Source organism: Hyperoodon ampullatus, assembly GCF_949752795.1.
Source record: "Hyperoodon ampullatus genome assembly, chromosome: 2".
In the NCBI taxonomy this organism is placed as follows: domain Eukaryota; kingdom Metazoa; phylum Chordata; class Mammalia; order Artiodactyla; family Ziphiidae; genus Hyperoodon; species Hyperoodon ampullatus.
In genome coordinates this window covers 80022489-80029727 of record NC_136915.1, presented here as the reverse complement: position 1 = coordinate 80029727, position 7239 = coordinate 80022489, and positions in this window count along the sequence as shown.

Here is a 7239-nt window from a genome sequence, read left to right as displayed (position 1 = left end):
GTTTTGACCATGCTGATTTCCAGGTTAGGAAGTCCATTTGTATTCCACAGAGAATCATAACATCTCAGAGACCAAAATTGGCCTTAACAGTCACCTAGCTCAATGCTCCTCATTTTACCGAATAGGAAACCGAAGCGGGCCTAGTCAGGGTTAGTGACATTCTGGAGTCACTTAGCAAGCTGGGAGAATGTTCCCTGAAGACCTCAAGGACACTAGGTCCAGGTTGTGGTTGTAGACTTTGTTGAGTTTTTGCATAGTATCTAAGAACACAAACTCTGAAATCACACCTGGATTCTAAACCAGATTTTTTGTTTACTAACTGTGTGTGTTTTTGTAAAACATTTAACAAAGCCTCAGTTCTCTCATCTGTAGAATGAACATAAGATTTTCATGCTATAACCTCATCATACCCATTATACCCTCAAATCACATACCCAAAGTTCTATTGAAACTTCCTCATGCTGTTTACTTGTCCACAAGCCTTCGACAACTTACTGTTTTCACAGTCTGTCCACAGAAGTACCCACTAGCAGTTTCTGGCACATACACTTGTCCTTAGGCTTTCTGGCTGACCCACTGGCCCTGGGATGAGGTTTGCCAATGCCTGGCTTTCTGCTTTTCATTCATTCTGTACCTGCAATGTGCTAGGCACCATACTAGTTGAAGGCGATACAAAGACGAACAAGATTTGGTTTCTGTTGTCAATTTACTGAGGAGGAAATCTATAAATAACTTCACTACGTTATTATAAAGTTCAGGAATAAAAGCACTGAACTCCAACTTGGGGGAAGGAAGGTGGTCAGAGACAAAATATTTTGTCTTAGTCTTAAAGAATGAATGGAAGTTTGACAGGTAGATAGGTAGGTAGGTAGGTAGATAGATAGATAGATGATAGACAGTCTTCCAAATTTATATTTAAGGAAGGGACCTCTGATTTAGAGAGCAGCATGGGCAAAGACATGGAGGCTTGGAAAGGCCTGGCACAGAGAACTGCCACGCCCTTCCCTGCGCTGGGACTGTAGGAATGCACATGGGAAGTCCAGCACTGCCCCGAGGATTTGGAGTCTGGCCAAAAGCAAACCACTGGGGTCAGGTCACATGGCTGCTTTGTTAAATCCCGCAGTGCACCAAAGGGCAAGAACATTAATATTTCCAGTGAGTCACATGTAAATGACTGCCTCTTTTTCAAGGTACTTAGGTGGGGGTGGGGGGCTTCTTTCATACCGGGCGACAGAGTAAAGAGTCAACACAGTTACATCTCTGATGCTGACGTCATTCCCATCATGTGGCCTTGGATTTCATTTTCTCAACCTTCTTCTCTCTACAGTTACAAGAGGCAAGGCTTCTTCTTTTAATCACGCTGCCTGGCTGTGAGAGAACAGACAAAAGTGTGACTTAACCAGGGAAGGGGGGATATGTGAGGAGCAGGGGCTTTCCCAGTCCCCCTGTGGCCCCTCCACAGGCCTTCCCTCTATCCCCCAAACCTTCCCCACACCCTGGTCCTCTCCTCATCAGAAATGTCCCTACTGGGAGGGGAAGACAGAACCCCTAAAAGGGCAGGGGTGCTGACTTGTCCAAGTGCTGGGCAGGCACCCTGGTTGCCCAGGGCAAAGTGAAAAAAAAAAAAAAAAAAAAGGACAAGCTTTAACGAGCTATGCAGTCTTTCTCCAAAACCCACAGCTGGGCTACACCCGACCCTGCTTGTTCCTTCTCCCCCAACCCTTCCCAATGTGAAGCTGTGTGAACAGTGGGTCCAAGGGCTCTGTCTCTGTCTCTGTCCAGGTGCTGAGCACCACCGCATCTGCCCTCCCCAATGATGTGGAATCCTCACTGGTGTGTGCTGTCCACAGATTTGTGAACTCCTGGTACAGTAAAACACTTTCATGTCAAAAAAAAAAAAAGAAGAGTGTGACTTGAGTTTTCAAAGAAGACTCTGACTGCCCTGTTCTCAGCAGTGCCCTCAGTGCTGGTGGATAAATGCTTCTTACCAATGGGAAACCCAACATGCCTTCCTTTGCACCGTAACTTGTTCACCTGATTGTTCCCAGGGAGATGAGGATGCTGCCCAGGGCATGGTTTTCTCAGCCATCTCTTGATTGCCCCTCCTCTTCATATTAGAAGAGAGAAGAAAGGGAGGAAAGAAAGGGCCCATGTGCTCCTGATGGGTCAGATTCTTCTTGTCCTGGTCTGGTGTACTTTTCTCATTTGGAGGAGAACATGCCTTTCACACATGTCAGCCAGTAGGATGGTCAGACATTCACGGAGAATCTCCAAGCCCGGTGCTGAGGCTCAGATAGCCATGGATGCTGTCTACACCAGGTTTACAGTCTAGTCAGGAACACAGACATTAAACAAGTAGTAGTTACCAAGGTAATGGTATCTAGTATTACCAAGGTAATACTATCTCAAAGTAGAGTGCCAGTTGCCATGAGAACGCACAATGGGGGAACGTAAATCTGGTCAGGCAGGTGCTACCGTGAGGAAGTGAGCATTTAACTGGAGAAATGGGTGAACCCGAGTTAGTGAGACAAATGGAGCATGGAAGAGCCTTCCAGGCAGAAAGAAATACATGTGTAAAGAGCAAGGTGGAAAAGAGCGTATTTTAAAAGATTTTTTACCACCGTTGGAGGAAAACTCATTAGAGCTAACACGTAGTGAGCACCCACTGGGGATCAGACAAAATGCTAAGCATTGTACATAATTTCCTGAGATCCTCCCGAGACCGAGAGAGGTTTGTTTCCATGATGGTGGGACCCTGTTTGTCTTGTTCCCATTGATCCCACTGTATCCTCAATACCTAAGGCAGGCCCTGGTTAGGAGCAGACACTAAATATTTGTAGAATAGAGTCTACATTTTACAGATGAGGAAACTGAAGCTCAGAGAGATAAGGTTACCCAAATCTTACTGGTAGAGATGAGACTCCAGCCCAGGGTGCAGCCGAGAGCCTTCCCAGCAGCTGGCTGACAGCCCAGCTCTAAGGCAGTGGACTTGCTTTCTCCTCTTCTAGACACAGCAGAGCCACGTCGAGGCCTGGAGCAGTCCTGAGCTGGGCACCAGAGCACAGAACAGGTACACAGCACACAGCACACAGCTCCAGGACAGCCCACCATGGGTCTGGTCAGCCTGATGGTCACACAGTCTGCCCTTGAGCTGGCACCCAATTGGGGCTTTACCCTAAATTCAGGGAGGAGCTGACATCTCTCAGTATACTCAAGCCTGGAGGTGTGTCTCTCCAGCTGGGAACCTATTAGCTGGCCAAACACTTAGGCCCAGAGTCCCATGAAACAGAAATCCGAAACTGAAAACTTGGAGGCATCCGTTGGTCCCAGATCAGACTCTGGGCTGGACATCAGTGGTGATGGATCAGCCTCAGATTTCACACTTTGGTGTTAAAGCCCAAGAGAACCTCCCAGGTCACCTTTGTACCTGTGCAACCTGAGGCCATTTCTCCTAGTAAGGGAAATGTAGCCAGAGCTGATGAAGGCCCTCCTGGGAATGCTCCTATCTGCCCTGCCCTACATGGCTCCTCTTCACCGCACACCTGGCTCTCCTGATGGGGTACTTGGCAGAGCAACACTTGAAAACCATCCCATCCTCCTTCACTGGTTATTATGATTTAAGTTCTTCAGTGAATAAAAGACTTGTTCATATGTCATAAAAGTAAGTCATTTACAAAGCTAAAAAATAAATGTATGACATGCTCAGGCTCTTAAGAAAATTACTCATTATTAACCCTCATCAACACTTCCCACTCACTGAGCATCTTATATAGATCCGAATACTGGAGTTGGAAGGCACCCCAGGGAACACCTAAGCTCATCCTCTCATTAGCCTCTGTTAGACGGGGACCCTGAGCACACTGGCGTCCTCAGATCACACTGGAAACGGCAGCAGCAAGGGCCAATGCCGAATCCTAGAAGTCACATGGACCCCATATTCTCTCCCACTATGAGCTGGCCTCTGGCATCCTCAGCATCTCCAAACTCCCGAGCCACAGATCACCCCAAGAAGCTGATTTCCTGCAGCCCTTCCGGTCAGGAGCTCAGCTGGGGCCTCTGCTGATTATCTGAGGCAGCACCCCAGCCATCTGGTTCATTTCTAGTCTTACAAAAAAAATTTTCTGTGGGTGCTCTTTTCTAAGCTGGAGGAGTTAGACTCACCACCAGAAAGAAAAAGGGAGGCGGGCCAGTTTCTTTCATCTTCTAGAAGAATATAGAAAGCAGCTAATGTGGGCTTCCCTGGTGGTGCAGTGGTTGGCAGTCCGCCTGCCAATGCAGGGGACACGGGTTCGTGCCCTGGTCCGGGAAGATCCCGCATGCTGCGGAGCGGCTAGGCCCGTGAGCCGTGGCCGCTGAGCCTGCGCGTCGGGAGCCTGTGCTCCGCGATGGGAGAGGCCACAACAGTGAGAGGCCCGCGTACCGCAAAAAAAAAAAAAAAAAAAGCAGCTAATGTAATGGTGCGAAGTCACTTGGTAAGTAAGTCATCTTTCACCTGAGCCAAGCTTGGTGAAAGGGGTGGAGTGTCATGTGAGAGCTGCAGTCCCACTGTGTGAAGGGCCTTGGAGGTGGCTGATCTGGGCAGCTCACAGTGGGTCTGACATGCTCTTTGTCTTGAAGGGCAGGCATTGTGAAAAAACCAAGGGGGAATGCCAAGTGAACCAGTGCTTCACGGAGTGGGTTCTTAGAGCTTGAGGTGAGGCTTTCTCCATACTTAGTAGTGTATGTTCAGCTAATAGGCAGAGCCAGGGAGGGACACACCATCGGCTTAGGGTGAGGAACACAGCTTCTTATCTGTAGCACAGCAGGAATTCAATAAGGACAACATCACCCATCCCTCTTCCTCACTCTCCAAACGTCTACATCAGCAGAACGCATTTAGAACCAATTTAGCCTGAACTGTGATTGGTAGTCATTTTGCAAGTCTAAAATGTCTGCCAGCATCTCCCTATAATAAATCAAGACTCTCAGGGAGTTAAACTGGAACTGCAATTCTGTATAAAACACAAACCGACTGGGAGCCCCATTTGTACCTTGAAGCAAAAACCAAAATGTTGACAACTCTTTTTAACAGGCTTCTTCATCCATCGTCTCCCACAGGGTCTGAAATTCAGAATGGCACTCTGTTCTTCTAATGAGAGCACATGTGCTCATAGTTTAGGTTAGGACATTGAGATAAAACCTCTGCTGCTTCAAAAATAACCATGAAGTTTAAAATTACATTAGTCCTTTGGATGAAATTGTTATATTTATACTAAAGGGTGTTTAAAACTGTGTGTTTGTGTATATGTATGCAACTGCATGCATATCAATCTTTTCCCAGAATGCCTTGCACAGTCTAAAGGGCTGGATTAGATGTCGAAACCCTAGGCTGTTCTCATACCACCATCATTTGCTTGTCATATGACCTTGGCAGCGTGCACTATACAAAAAGCAGAAATTTGGTGGTACAGAGTCTCCAGTTCAAACCTGAGTCTGCCACATCCTAGCTATATAATCTAACATATAACCCAATATGTCATTTAACCATTCTGGACCAATTTCTTTTTTCTATAAAATGGAGATCATACCTATCTTAACATGTTTTAAACATTCGTGATGTTACGATGACAAATGCTTTAGTAGTTCTCAGTAATGGTAACTACTGATGGTTCCTTTCAGAGTCTAGTTTTCTTACAAGTGAAATGGGGAAAGAAGCCTCACGTGCTTTGAGCCCAGTACTGCATTGACACAGGAAGGGTTATTATCAGGATGCAGGACGTAACTAAAATGAATGCACCTTGTTAGAGAAGGCACAGGGCCTGCAGTTAGGGAGGAGGCCTGGGCGCTAGTCTTGGCGCTTCCACTAGGCTTTGCTTATAGACTATCTGTGCTCCTGAGAGCCAGACCAGAGAGTGGAAAGAGCACTAAACAGGGGGACATGCAGACTTAGGTGCCACCTCCCTCAGACAATGGGTTTGTGATCTCGGACAAGCCATCTAGGTTTTCCTCTTCAGAAAAGTCTCCATGGTTTCTTCCAGTTGGAAAGTTCCACAATTCTAGAATTACATTAGGAGATGAAGGGGGAAAATAAAAAGGATAGGAGGTGAATCTTTGGCTCAGGAGAAGGCAAACTAGGATAGATATGGAATAGGAGGAAGCGCTGGGCATAAAGGTGATAGGAGACCAGTGAGCTCTGAAAACCAGAGCATGATCTGTGAGGCTTCAAACACCCAGGTGGGTGAGAAGGGGTAAAGTGCTAATCTTGGGTGCTGTTTACCTAAACCTCTGAAGAAACGGCTTTGCAGACCTGTAGGTTAAATAGGATTCCTATCTGAACAGTCATGAGATGTTGAGAAAGTTATTTTTTCATTTGTTTTCTCATCTGTAAAATGGGAATAACACACCAAGTAAAACCTTGTTGGATGGATTGAGACAGCACGCATGAATAACCTGGGGGAGCACTTGGCCCGTAGCAGGAGGTAAATAATGTTACTGTTGTAATGGATTTCCCCCGATATGACGTTTCTCCCGAGGTGACAGACTCCAAGCTGAAGCAGCAGGGATGAAATGATTAGATTTTTATCTTTCCTCAGTTTGAAGCCATTAATGAGGCTTATGATGTATTGTTCTGCCCAGGTATCACAGGTCCAGCAAATTTCCCTCAGGCCTCTTAATGCAGACTGAATCAATGCTCCTTCACTGGGCTACTTCTTCAGGATTTCCCTTTTCACAGAGCAGTTGCCTGAGACTTGTTCAGACTATTATGAAAAGAGTGACAGAATGGCTCTTTTCTCCCCATAATGATTTGAGTAGTTTCTTTATAAAATACTATAGAGGCAATAAGACAAGCATGTGAATCCTAACCCAGTTCAAGGAAAGACTAGAAGGAAACTCTCTTCACACAAGTGGCGTTTGGTCCCCCCAGTGTTTAAACATTTGCCTGGGTACTAATTTACAAGGAGCACCAAATATTATTGGAATAATTGGTAATAGGTCAGGGCCAGTTAACGTGGGTTTTCACATGCCATTCATTAGGTTACCAGCCTAAGGAATGCAAATTGGTCCTACTTCCATTCAGCACAGTGAATAAGTCTGTTATTTGGATTTGAAAATTGTGACAGGAAACCACCTTGAAGGAAGGGAGAATCTTAATAACTGAAAGACATTTATTTTTTCAAATACATTCTGACTTATTTCAGCATGTTATATGCAATGGTCCAAATCGATTATTCCTCTTCTGATAAAGTTACCACAACCTGA